The sequence below is a fragment of the Ahaetulla prasina genome, chromosome 7 (genome assembly GCF_028640845.1).
Source record: "Ahaetulla prasina isolate Xishuangbanna chromosome 7, ASM2864084v1, whole genome shotgun sequence".
In the NCBI taxonomy this organism is placed as follows: Eukaryota; Metazoa; Chordata; class Lepidosauria; order Squamata; family Colubridae; genus Ahaetulla; species Ahaetulla prasina.
Genome location: NC_080545.1, coordinates 58,288,745 through 58,303,731, shown reverse-complemented (window position 1 = coordinate 58,303,731; position 14,987 = coordinate 58,288,745). Strand labels below are relative to the sequence as shown.

The 14,987-nt window shown below is 36.7% G+C and overlaps 1 protein-coding gene across 6 annotated transcripts in view; it reads left to right on the top strand.

The window, feature by feature from the left end:
- The window catches only part of ATP2B1 (ATPase plasma membrane Ca2+ transporting 1), a 76,174-nt gene that overhangs the window by 13,269 nt on the left and 47,918 nt on the right, over nucleotides 1-14,987 (top strand). The window contains exon 1 of one of the 6 annotated variants that reach the window (XM_058190354.1): nucleotides 5,704-5,805. The exons of the other annotated variants lie outside the window; for them this stretch is intronic. The gene's annotated coding sequence lies outside the window, so the exon portion shown is untranslated. Of the gene's footprint in view, nucleotides 1-5,703; nucleotides 5,806-14,987 lie in introns of those variants that run through there. 6 annotated transcript variants of the gene reach the window in all.

Sequence of the window (14,987 nt, the reverse complement as noted above, 5' to 3'; positions counted from 1 at the left end):
CTACTTTTTTTATGTACATTGCAAAGTGCTTTTGTTTATTTTATTATTTTATTTTTATTTTATTAAATTTCTATACCGCCCTTCTCCCGAAGGACTGTTGACAAAATTGTGTTCACGTCCCCCCCCCAAAACCATAAAATAATTGGTATGTGTGTATATTTGTTGTACAGGTAGTCCTTAACCTATAACCATTTGGTCAGTGAGCATTCCAAACGATGTTGCAACGATGTTGAATGTATGGTGATTACAACCAATCCTGGAAGTACTGGCTGTCCCAGTACCCCTGTGGTCACGTGATCTGGGTGCTTGGTAACCAATTTGCATTTACACCCAGTTGCCAAGCATGCCACAACTACGTGCTTGTCATTTGCAAACTTCCCTGCTGGGTGCCCCAGAAAGTCAGTGCGAAAGCTGACATGGAAGGTCTCAATCACCTGTGATCCTCCCCCAGCACCTTTGCTTGTGTCACATCCATCACTTGCTCATCCCCATGCATACTCTCTGACCACACTGCACTTCTATGCACCCTCCGTCCTGTCCCCTTGGTGCCTCTCGCACACCTTTTCCAATCCTTACTGCAGTTCTTGTGTATCCTTTCCTTGACGCACACCTCTTTGATCCACAGTGTGCCTTTGATGCAGCTTCCTCAACCCTCATCACACGTTCCCTTGCACCCTTGCCTACCAAATCTGTACGTGTCTTTTGCACATTCTTCCTGATCATCCCCACATCCTCTTGCTCCCTCCCTACCTGGGAGCAGCAACTTACCTTCATGTATACCTGGAAACTTCCTGCTGGTTTCCTCACTAAGTTTGTGGTTGTGATTGCGGTAAGCTGGCAGGCAGTTGCTTTGCCTAATGACTAGAATTTGGTTAACAATGTCAACCAGGACCACAGGGATTGCCATCACTAAGCAATGTGGTCATGCTTTAATGATGGAAATTGTGTTCTCAATTGTTGTGGTAAATTGAGGGCTACCTGTATTATTTAAAAAAAAATTGTGGTTTCATATTTTCCATTTCTCTTGACTTGTGATGATGATAAAGATGTTATCTATTCAGTTGTGTCTGACTCTTGGCAATTCTATGGGCCAGGTCTCTCCACATCTTCCAATCTTGCACTATTTCGTTGAGTTGTTTGGTCCTCTGGCTGGTATCAGCTTTGTGGTGTCCAGTCATCATGTTCTTTAATGGCCTGGTTTCTGACTTGTATATTATAAGATCCAGATTTTGCTTTAACCAAAGGATAATAAAAGATGTTTAAAGTTATTTCAGGTAGTAAGCACTGTATTCATATTGGTTTCCATCAGCATTGTTTTTTCTAATGTGGTAAACCATTGCCTTGATATATTTGATAATGAATTTTTTTCCCCAAGATAATGCACGTACAATAATGTAGAAATTGCCTAATGTCAGATAAGTTGGTTCTGAGAATCTCAAATGTGTGATTAAAGACATCTTATTCAACTGCAATTTTTTTAGATTAAATCTGCATAAATTTGGATGTGAAGAAAAATACGTTTATTTTTAGATGACATGTGTGAATGTTGCAGTTATCCTATTAAGAAATGTTTTCTAGTTTGTCTTGCAACTGAACAAATGTCTGCTTCTAAGTTTTTTATTTGTAATTTTTATAAATGACAATTTTGCAATGATCATCCTTGAATAAACAATACAGATTTAATCCATTTTATTAATTGGAATATGCTATCCCTAACTGGACAAGTGAATTATTACGTTGGTTAAAATATACAAATTGCTTAGATTTAATATTTGCTTCAGACATTAGGAATAGTAGGACAATTGGTAAAATTTACCAAAATATTTCATTTGAAATACAATATTGATCTCCTCCCCTGTGATTAGCCTCAAAGCACCATTTTGAACCTTGCTTCATTGGATGCTCATAATACTTGTTAATCAGATCATAAAGTAGTATTTGGGTGATGTTCACTTCTGTTAATTGTTGATATTTATTTTTGATTTTCCAAGGTGTATCTAAGTTCTGGTCTTTCCCACCAGTCTTTGTTCGTCTAAATGGTCTGACCATCAAAATTTTGCCATGAGCTGGGCAAACAGGTAATCTTCATGCAGATTTATACTCCCATTACAAAATTGGCATCAATTTAATAGCCTTCTTCCAGAATATTTCCTGTGGAGTTACTATATATGATATCATTATATGCTGAGTCCCCCACCTTCATCATATATACAACTTTGCTTCCTAGAAATAGTAATCTTTGGAAGGACTCTTATTCTTTGATCAGTTTCTGATAATCATACAGAATTCATTTCCATTTAAAAAGTTATTCATATGTGTGACTCACAGAAAGGAGGAAAATCACATATTGATCTTTAAGCAGATTTGCTACAGAAAGCCCATCACCCAAGAAAAAATCCTTTCATAAAAGAAGAGAACAACACATATGCCGAAGCCTTGTGTATAGTGTTATGACTTGGTAAAGGTATTTTGAAACCTGAGATGTAAATGAAGAGTTAACATCCATAAAAATAATGACCATAATGAGGGTCATTTATCTATATGACTCTCAAATTTGGAAATAGTTGGAGGGTGTAAAGTGTCTTGTATCATAGAAAGGAAATCATAGGAAGACATAGGAATCATAGGAAGCAGGAGTTTCTATCTCCCTAAAGCCACAGTTCTTTGAAGGGTAAGGAGTATCATGAAATCTACCCACCAACAGTGCAGAAGGAATAAAATGAGCTCTACAGAAGCCCTTCTATGTGCTTACTCAGGATTATTATTATTATTATTATTATTTATTAGATTTTTATACCGCCCTTCTCCCGAAGGACTCAGGGCGGTGTATAGCCAAAAGTAAAAACAGACAATACAATATACAATTTAAAATACAAATTAAAAAACTTATTTTATAATTGGCCTAAAAAACTTTAAAATATATAAAACTAAAACCCCATTAAAATTAATAGTCTGTATAAATACGCAGGAGAGAGCTTGTGGCAGTCTAACATTTTTTTGTTTTTGTTTACATTTATACCCCGCCCTTCTCCGAAGACTCAGGGCGGCTTACAGTGTATAAGGCAATAGTCTCATTCTATTTGTATATTTTTACAAAGTCAACTTATTGCCCCCCCAACAATCTGGGTCCTCATTTTACCTACCTTATAAAGGATGGAAGGCTGAGTCAACCTTGGGCCGGGCTCGAACCTGCAGTAATTGCAGGCTTTGTGTTCTTAATAACAGGCCTTACCAGCCTGAGCTAAACCGGAATTTTATTTGGAAATAAAATTCAGAAACACTGACAAGATCATTCTGATGTTTAATGTGCCTAATTTGTTCCTTAAATGCCTAATTGCCCTATATATTCAGGAGAAAGCTTGAGACTACATAATTCCTCCATACAATGAGATTGGTAGCTGTGAACAGCAGGTGATTTGAGCCAGTTACTCTCAGCTCAGCTTGCTGACAGAATTATTGTTTTGAGGGGAAATTGGAAAAAGTAATGCTAGATAATCTGACTTGACCTCCTGGAGGAAAGGAAATATAGAAATTATTTTTAATAAGTTAGCCTATAGTGCAAACATCCAGTATCTTAAAAAATTGAAATATTTTATGCTACTGTTATGCTATACAGTTGATAACAGCCTCTGAGCAAAAATATGATTATTTGGTAGAATATATATGGTTTTTTTCCCCCAATTTTTAGTGACCAAAAATAATATGGAAGCATACTAGAAATTAAAGATACTTAGAAATTGTTTATTCAATTTTTGTACTTTTTTCATAAATAAGTACTCCAGATTGTTAACCAGAATTATATTCATAATATAATTAAAGCAATTGGGGGGAGCTAAAAAAACATGGATTATATTCCAATCTCCAAACTTTCTCCAAAAGAAAGCAGTTTTTCAGTTTTATTTGGATGTAACTAAAACAGAAGAATCTGTGCACATTGGTTATATTTTAAGGGCTATTTAAAAAATGGAAAATTCAAGCCTTCCATTCACTTTTCCTAAGGGAGCATATGCTGTTATAATTTTCTGCTTGAAAGTAGTACAGAAACATCTAAGCAGCAACATCTTGTTCTTCATATCTTCCTAGTGTTTTTCCCACAGGTTAGGTCCACTTTTCTGATCAATAAATACCATTTTATGCAATCAAATGTAGCAATTGAGTCCAAATGGATTATTTTCATGGCTGTGTTAATTATGCCGTGCCATCTTTGCTTTAGTCTTATGCATGAGCATTTGTCATCAATGTCAAAGTGGTAGGTGGGGCAGGCAGTGGTGTAGGGTGCTGCTATAGAATGCGGTTGTAATACTATAGGTGATTTTTCTGAAGTTTCTTTCTGTACAATAGAACAGAAGAGAACACTTTATTTAGCCAAGTGTGATTAGACACATAAGGAATTTTATTGGTGTAATGCACATCTACTGCCAGAGTGTATTCTTGATATTCTCAAGAAGGGAAATGCCTAATGCCTAATGAAGCATGCAGATCTTCATGACGTGTAAAGGATGCATAGGATTTTTGGTAGTTGGTCAGCACTTAGTGCCATGCAAGTGCTACTAGATCGACTGTCTTAGCCTATTTGGTTTGTGCCTAAATATCAAGAAGATTAAGTATCAGCCTTCCATCCTTTATAAGGTAGGTAAAATGAGGACCCAGATTGTTGGGGGGGCAATAAGTTGACTTTGTAAAAAATATACAAATAGAATGAGACTATTGCCTTATACACTGTAAGCCGCCCTGAGTCTTCGGAGAAGGGCGGGGTATAAATGTAAACAAAAAAAAAAAAAAAAATCTACAGACTAGCTCAAGCTCCTCCACATACAGGTCAACAGTAAAGATCTACTGAAAAAGCTATTTCCGTAGTTAGAATACCATTTGCAAAATGACGAGGATGTACAATGTATATGCAACAGCAGCATTGCTGTGGTAGAAGATCATCACTGGGTGCTCTGTGACATGTGCCAATTCAGCTAAAATCAAAAGTGTGTAATAGTCTTTCCACCTTTGCTTCCCTGGTAATAGCTGCAAGCAGGAAATTGTCAGTGTGCAGCAAAGCCCAGAGAGCACTATGATGCAAATCTCACATTATGGTATTCTTGAGAATCAACAGCAATGATAATAGTGCCAGAAAGTCCAGTGACACATAATGCTTGGCTGCTGATATTAACATAAAGCATCTGGATCGATTTTATGAGTAGCTCAGGTACACCATGGTTACGTAGAGCAGCGGTCAGCAACTGGTGGTCCGTGAGAAAATTTTGGTGATCCGCAGAAAAATTATTTGCATTTTTTATATTGCACTAAATACTAAATAATTTATCTTTTTAAAAAATTCATATTAGTGGCCTGTGGGATTTAAAATTATGAATTTGGTGGTCTCTGAGGTTCGAAAGATTGATGACCCATGAGGTTAGAGTGTATCATATCAACTAAGGTTGCTCACAATCAAAAGCTTTTTCTAGATTGAGGAAAACCATGTGTAATGACTTCTTTTCTCCATGCTTTTTCATGAGTATGCAAGTTGTACAAATAGCATCAGTGGTGCTCAAGCCTTTGACAAAACTGAATTGGTTGATACTGATTTCAAAAATATCATGGAAATGCTGGTTGAGGATCTACTCAAAATTTTCATTGTGTGCAGTGGGAGGATTTGTTGGTTGTGGGAATGGCGAGTTCTTGAAGAGGGAAATTAAGTTTCTTGTGGCCCAGTTAGGAGGCATGTGGCCAGAGAGTTGAAGAGTTTTCTTGACAGTCAACTGCTGTGCCATAAAGTTCTTTCAACTTCCGGATGTCTGCTGGTAGATTGTCCAGGTCAGTTGCTTTTGAATTCTTCATGCTTCTGATATATTTATAATCTCTTCAGGTATAATGTGCAGGACGGGATCAGACTTTAGCTGAACCATCAAGAATTGGCAGGTATGGAAATTTGACATGAAAAGGTTTTCCCAAAGTGCTGTTGCCAGTGTTTCAGGATTTCCTGAAGTTGCTATCCTAAATCCTTAGCACACATGTAGCGTTCAATGCCTTTACTGCCTTAGGGTACATTTTCACTAGTTGATAGATGATTTTCTCATGTTCATTTATGTCCAGTTATTCACATAAGTCCTAGTAGAGATTGACTTTGGTCTTTGCAATAGCTTTCTTTGCCACTCTTCTTGCAGTGATGTTCACAGATGCCAAATTTTGTTTGTCTTCAGTTCTTTGTAAACCAATGTTTCCTGTATTTTCTGCTGCATGATAGTGGGGAAGTCACATTAGACAGGACAGAGCCAATGTGGCTATTGTGATTGCCACTGTCATAGGTAGCCAAGTGGCTGATGAGCTTTTTGAAAAACATATTGGTGATGATGAGATAATTTACTTCAGAAAGATCGAGGATGTGCTGTCCATTGCTGCCAGGAGATTTGTAGCCTTCCTGCACATTCCAATTGTCTGTTTAGGTAACTGCAGAGAAGCAGTAAGTCTTCTTGTTATACATGTAGCTATACAATCTTGTAGTCTCATCCAAAAGTGTTCTTTCTCTTCTTCGCCACATCCAATTTGAGGTGTGAAGGCCAAGAAAACATGTAATTGATGGAGAGGAGCATCAATGACAGTTAACATAAGGTGATCAGAATGGCAATGGAGATCAGCAATAAAGTTGTGCAGATCAGTGCATGCTATTATAGCCACACTTTTTTGTTGGACACGCTATGGTAGATTGTTTTGTATCGTTCACTGATGTCATTCTTGGCCTTTCCAACACGTATCTTATATGCACACAATATTTACCTTGTGTCACTTTAGTATTTCTGCAAGCTCACCGCTGCACACAGTCAGCAGACCATGCTGATATTCAGTGTGCCAATAATATATTGGATGTTTGAATTAGCTTCTTTAGCCAGTTCTATCCTTGAACTGGTGAACAGTTCTATCCTTGAACTTTTGCCCATTTGTCGTGATGGTTATGGCAATGCCAATGCTTATCGGTCTTTACCACGTGCAGCTGTAGGACACTCTGATCATTGCATGATTCACCTTGTACCTGCTTACAGGCAAAGACTTAAAACCACAAAACCAACAATTAAATAAGTGAAGACCTGGACGGAGGAGTCAAAATTAAAGCTACAGGCATGCTTTGACTGTACTGATTGGAATATTTTTGAAGAGACCTCTGCAGACCTGGATGAACTCACAGATACTTTAACATCATATGTCAGCTTCTGTGAAGACCTATGTGTACCTATAAGGAACTTGCAAATATACAGTAACAACAAACCTTGGTTCACACCTAAACGTAAGCAGCTACGACGTTCCAAAGAGGAAGCCTACAGGAAAGGTAATAAAATGCTGTACAATCAGGCCAGAAATGCACTAACAAGGGAGATCAGAGCAGCAAAAAGAAGCTACTCTGAAAAGCTAAAGAATCAGTTTTCAGCAAATGAACCAGCAAACATGTGGAAAACTCTTAAAAATATCACCGGCTATGGCAAACCTCCTTCCCAGGCTGAAGGTAATCAACAACTGGCAGATGACCTGAATGAGTTTTACTGCAGGTTTGAAAGGAAACTACAGCCACCTATCTCCACAACCCCCATCTCATACATACCAACAACAGCCAAGCCTCCTACAACTGACCCCATTTCATTGGGTTCACAACCCCTAGTGATCACAGAAAAGGAAGTGCAGGACCTATTTCACAGACAAAAGCCAGGAAAAGCTCCAGGCCCAGACAAGATAATTCCTTCTTGCTTAAAAGTCTGTGCTGACCAATTGGCCCCCATCTTCACCCATATTTTCAATAAATCACTAGAGATGTGCTATGTTCCTTCTTGCTTCAAATGCTCTACCATCATCCCAGTGCCGAAGAAGCCCACCATCAAGGAACTGAATGACTACAGACCAGTTGCTTTAACATCTGTAGTCATGAAAACCTTTGAAAGGCTAGTGCTTTCCTACCTGAAAACCATCACGGATCCGCTGTTAGACCCCTTGCAATTTGCATACCGAGCAAATAGATCAACAGATGATGCTGTTAATATGGCTCTGCACTACATCCTACAACATCTTGAGTCTCCAAAGACCTATGCAAGGGTCCTTTTTGTAGACTTTAGTTCAGCATTCAATACCATCATTCCAGACATTCTTCTAACTAAGCTAAACCAGCTACAGGTACCAGAACAGACTTGTAAGTGGATCACAAGCTTCCTAACAAACAGGAAGCAGCAGGTGAAGCTAAGCAAGATCACATCAAATACCTGTACAATTAGCACAGGGGCCCCCCAAGGCTGTGTGCTGTCCCCACTTCTCTTCTCTCTGTATACCAATGACTGCAACTCCAACGATCCATCTGTTAAGCTACTGAAGTTCGCAGATGACACAACAGTGATTGTTCTCATTCGAGACAATGATGAATCCGCATATAGACGAGAGGTCGAATGACTAGCCTTGTGGTGCAACCAAAACAATCTGGAACTGAATACACTCAAAACTGTAGAAATGGTGGTAGACTTTAGGAGAAACCCTTCCATACTTCCACCTCTCACAATACTAGACAACACAGTATCAACAGTAGAAACCTTTAAGTTTCTAGGTTCTATCATATCGCAAGATCTCAAATGGACAGCTAAGATCAAACACCATCAAAAAATGATAACAAAGAATGTTCTTTCTGCGCCAACTCAGTAAGCTCAAACTGCCCAAGGAGCTGTTGATTCAGTTCTACAGAGGAATTATTGAGTCTGTCATTTGCACCTCTATAACTGTCTGGTTCGGTTTTGCAACCCAACAAGAAAAACACAGACTTCAGAAGATAATTAGAACTGCAGAAAAAATAATTGCTACCAACCTGCCTTCCATTGAGGACCTGTATACTGCACGAATCAAGAAGAGGGCCGTGAAAATATTTACAGATCCCTCACATCCAGGACATAAACTGTTTCAAATCTTACCCTCAAAATGACGCTATAGAGCACTGCACAACAGAACAACTAGACACAAGAACAGTTTTTTCCCAAAGGCCATCACTCTGCTAAACAAATAATTCCCTCAACACTGTCAAACTATTTACTAAATCTGCACTATTATTAATCTTCTCATCGTTCCCATCACCAATCTCTTTCCGCTTATGACTGTATGACTGTAACTTTGTTGTTGGTAACCTTTATGATTTATATTGATATATTGACCATCATTTATGTTGTAAATGTTGTACCTTGATGAACGTATCTTTTCTTTTATGTACACTGAGAGCATATGCACCAAGACAAATTCCTTGTGTGTCCAATCACACTTGGCCAATAAAAAATTCTATTCGATTCTATTCTATGTTGCTTCCAGGAAATGCCCTAGCATTATTCAAATTTTACCAACTGGTTTGTTACTGAAACCTGATGTTGGTTGGACCTGTTCATTTCAATACCATCCTTGTGGGAAGTTTCCAGGAGCACCACAAGGAACTTGTCACCATTTAGGCAACAACATCCAACACCCCATTTATTGTACTTGACTGTTGGGAGGGGTAGCTTTCTGGCTTATCTATCTACCAAATAATTCTTGGCTTGCATTTCAGTTTTAGAACTGTGAGGGGATAAGTAATCAAACAACGGACAAAACTCAATTTAAATTGGGATGAAAACTCTTCACCCATCATATGTAATATTACCTATATATTTAATATAAATTGATGTATTGATCTCAGTTTAAGCGTGTTAATTTTAGAAGTTTCAGAGAATACTCCTAGGATTTGTTTCATGAAGCAGAGACAAATTTGGTAGTTTGAGCCGTATGAAAATCTGAGTGTGGAATTTATAGCGCATTAAGGTGTAATGCATGCAGAAAAGTTCTTTGATATCTGCAAATGAAAAATCATCTTTTAAATGCTTGTCATCACTCTAATTGTAATGATGAGATAAGTGTGTAAGAGAAAATCATTCTGTTGATGACAGGCACATGTAAGAATGTAGTGGAAAAAGGGTCCCATTAACACATGTCAGTCAGAATTTCTTTGTAGAAGTAGCTGTTCTTTAAGCATAAAGGAAAATAGGACTTCATTCTGTTCTACCAACTATATATTTTAGATTCCTGGTCAAACAGTATAGCATATCTTTGGCATTCTTACGAGATCAAGCTTGTTATGTAAGACTATCTTAATCTAGAAGTCTGTAGTTAAAATAACATTATAAAAGTTTAGTATATTTTATGCGGTAAATTATTTTATGTACGGACTCAGTACAATACTTTCTCTTGAGCAATAACCTGATGTTACAAGTTGGTTCACAGAAAAGCATGAAAATTAAAATTTTGTAAAATTTTTGTGACTAAAATTGTATATGGTATTCTAACATAGTTGTGCCATAAATAAGGAATTTATCAATGTTTGATTTTTTTTAATTTATTTTTTTTTACTTTCAGACACTTTCCTAATGATTCCTAGTATGGGATATACTTTTTCCACAGCTGCTTCATGGTGGCTGTTAATTGAACATCCACTGTGACTCCCACATCTCTTTCCTGGTTAATTGCAGATAGCCCAAACCTCATCAGTGTACATAACCAAGTTAAAAGTTGCTTTTATTTTTTGTTTTTCTGCTACTATGGATTCTCTAAGCATACTTGCATTGTGTGCCATTAAATTGACCATCAGTTTTAAATAAATTGTCCTGGAGCTTTTCACAATTATTTGGTTTTTATGACACTGAATAGTTCAGTATCCACAAATTTGGCCAGTTTACTGCTCCCCCTTCATGTTAAGCTCATATATAAGCAAACTAATAGAGTTTTGAAGGACTCCACCTCCTTCTCAACTCTAATTTTCTGGGTTTTTTTTAATCAATTAGCAATTCAGGCTTCTTATCCCATGACTACTAAGCTAACTTTATATGTGATGAGAAACTTTATCAAAGGCTTTTTTTGAAAATATAAGTACCAGCAGAATTCCCTCCATATATGTACTTGTTGATAACTCTAAAAACTAAAAAGGTTAGTAAGGCAAGATTTATTCATACTGATTTCCCTTCAGCAAGTCTTGTTCCTCTATTATGTACTCATTATGTTTTCTTTCTTTCATTCATTCATTCATTCATTCATTCATTCATTCATTCATTCACTGTTTCTACCAATCAGATGTTAGGCTGACTGGCCTATAATTTCTTGTATATACTGAAGTCATTTTTAGAAGTGTCATACTAACTATCTTCTAGGGTAGTGATGACTAACCTTTTCCAGACCGGATGCCCAAAGCACATGTGTGCGGGCGACAATGCGGGTGCTCGCGGCCAAACCCTCTCAAATGCAATGCATTCGCAGCCCCTGCACATGTGCCCCACCCACCCCGCATGTGTGCACAGCCCCCTGCATGCACATGCAGATCCTTCCTACGCGCTCCACCACCCACACGTGTGGGCAGCCCCCACACATGCATCATGCCCCTCATGTATGTGCATGCACCCCCTGCATGCATCCCAGCCCTTGTGCATGTGCAGCAGAGATCTGACAACGCACACATGCAAGGTGAAGCTGGGATGACAGCTTGTGTGTCCACAGAGGGCGCTGTGTGTCACCTGTGGCACGTGTGCCATATGTTCATCATCACGGTTCTAGGGTTTTTTGTGACTTGAATACAAGTTACTTTAAATTCTAGAATAGATAGTATTTTATGTTGCAAGAAAATATATTATTGCTCTTCTATTTAAAAACAAACAAAAATGCTTATGTTACATCCAGTTGTTTACTGATAGAACTGATGTGAAGTAACAATTCTTGCTTCCTTATGTTTGCCATGAATAAAACCTGGTTTGTAGGGCTGGAAGATTGTCTAAGGTACATGTTAGCAATGTACGCGGATATCATAAAAACAGATAAATATTTAGATATCATATAACAAAAATTGTAATTCAGTTAATTGATCCTAAAATTGACACAATTTTGCTGCTAAGAGCATATATTTAAAAAACTAAAGTGTCAAGCTCTAGTGATAAGATGAATTATTAAATTGCTTTCTTTTTCCAAGTGTAGTATGAGGGGAGATTTATGCTTTGTATTAACATATGTGGAATTCAATGTCTTAAAATTTTATTGAGGTATATTTGTCAACTTGCCAATAAAAATTAGCTGGTGTAGTGTTGTAGAGGAATACAGAGATGATTTCAAAGAACATAGGTAGCCCTGATTGAACTCTTTGGTTTAGGAGGGAAGGGAAAATGCTGTGATGCTTTCTAAATTCTACTTTATAGCTTATATAAACCAGATAGAATTCTAGTATGTATGCATGCATGTATGCATTTAATATCTATAGCCACCTATTTCAGTCAGTCACTCGGGGCAGCTTACAATTAAATTTCTGAGATTGCCTGTTTTGGATTGGCAATTATGTAGGCCATATCAGTTCAGTGGTCTCCTCTGGGCTTATTTCCAGGCAACTTTGATCCTATCTTTCAGGATTACACAAAGCCTCATTTGGCAAGTATTTAGAGTGAATAGCATCTGACGCTATCCTATGTTCTTTCGCTCAGTTTAAAATATTTACTTTAAGGTGTTTCCTCCATGATGTTACTCAGTCTTCTATATAATTCTGTAAATAGCTATGTTAAGCATTGAGACCAGATGAATAGGATATTGATTAAACTAGTTAATATAAAGTAATAACTTCCAACAATTATTCACTGAAGAAGAAACTGGGAGGTGATCTGAGTTACAGGTTTGGGAGTCAAATTATTCTGGGATAGCATGGATTTTCTTGGGTTCAGATTCTCACCCTTTTTGAATTTTTTCTTGGGGATATGACCTTCCCTGTCATGTTATTTGATCTTTGAGGCACCACTGAGAGTGAGCAATTCTGCTTCCTCTTTCTCCTGCCACTATCTTGGTGTCATCACTGCTCAGCTGTTATTTGAAGTGTGAACTGGAAATTAAATGGGTTTGGAGGGGATCAAAGATCATTCTAGCCAATCATCTTTAACTAGGTCAGTATAAATAATTTATCTGTCGCTTGCATCTTGCAAATACCCAACTCCTGATGGACTATTCCATTAATATAGTGACCAAGTTCAAAATCTTGTCACTAATTATGTGACTAATATTTTTTCTGGCTCCTAAGATTTGAGGACTTAATATTCTTTAATGGTTTTTTTCCTGTCTTACTTGATAGAGACTTACCATTGGTTCTATACATTTATAATTTCAAGTATTATACTAGTTCAGAAATCATGTTTCAGTAAATGAATGAGATGACTCTCATTATAGAGTCATCTACATCTATAGAATTATAGATGTAATAGACCTGCAACTTTGCACTAGTATGCATTAAGCTTAGTAAGAATACGTACTAGAAAACGGTACATATTCTTATTAATAATTTCTGTTTAAAAATTTTGATATTTCCCAGGATGTCATTTTCTGATCTATTTAAAGTATAACTTTTTCTTGATACTGTTAAAAGTATGTTTTTATATGTTCATTGCTCTGAATGTAGTATACATTATACGTCATCATCATTTTAGCCATTGTCTGTCCACTGCAGGCTGAAAGCCTCTTCTGTATGTTTCCAACCAATGTGGTCCTGAGCTTTCTTTTCCCAATTGGGCTGCAATATTTGCTGATGTCGTCGATCAATGTTTTTGGTCTCTTTTGTGGACACTTTTTATCAAGTGGGATCCATTCTATGACTGCCTTGGTCCACCTGCCATCAGTTCTTCTTGTTATGTGACCAGCCCATTTCCATTTCAATTCTTTTACTCTCTTGATGATATCATACACTACAATTATTTGTTCTCTAATCCATGTGTGGGTCTTTTTATCTTGTCTTGTAATGCCAAGCACGTATCTTTGCATGGCTCTTTGTGCTACTCATAGCTTTTATATCGATTGTGAGGTTAGTGTCCATGTTTCACTGTAATATGTTAGAGCAGGTAGCACATACTGATCAAAAACTTTTCTCTTCAGGCATAGGGGGAGGTTGTTCTTGAAAATTTTGCTTAGCTTGCCAAATGCCTGCCAACCACATTTAACATGCATTATGTATACTGAGGATCATTTTGGAATATTTCTGTTGAGCATAGATATAAAGATGAACAGGGCAAAAACAAATATCATTCTAAATATTCATGATGTGTAGAGAGATACAGAAAACATACAGTTGAAGCTCAGCCTTTAGCAAAGTTTAAACTATGAAATGAACTATGGAAATAGCTCTTTCTGCATGTTTTAAACTGCACATTCTTTTATCTACTTTAAATCTTTCTAATAATTGTAAATAGGAGAACCATTGACAACTATATCCCTCTGCCAGTGTTTAAATGATACATCCGTTATCAAAACAGGTATTGTCTAAAACAAATACAGTTAAGACATTTATTTTTATCACATAAATTCTACCCAGCAAGTTTCTCCTTTCTTAATAAGTTTTTTTAATTTTATTTCATATCTTAACATAGCTATTTTAATTTTAAAATAACATACAATTCATGTTTGTCACATAGATACCCAGAATATTTTACCTTCTCAATCTTATTCATCAATTCTGTTTGATCTATTTCTGTATTATCTATTTTCATATTTTTATTATTCTTAAAATCTAATGTTCTGACCCAGTCTTAGCAGAAGCAAGAAACAGGCAAAATGCATTTCAATAATATTCCAATCTGTGTAAATAAATGTTGTTTTATTTACACAGATTGGAATATTATTGAAATGCATTTTGTATGGTAAAATTGTGTATTAATACACTGTTTTCCACTTGTAACTTCAGTATCATTTTTATCATATTCTTTTCATAATTTATATGCTAGCTACTTCCCTACTTTATTTTCAAATAATTTTGCAAAAAAGAATGTTTTTGTTTTACATAATTTATTTTTATTTCTCTTTCTCTTATTGTTACTGTAGATTATTTTCTTTGTAAAAGCTTAATTTGTTGAGAAATACTTATCTTCTTTGAAATTCTTTCCATAGCCTGTGCTTTCTATTGGCCCTTCTTTTTAAGGTCACTCTAATGTTGCATAAAAGAACATCTAGTA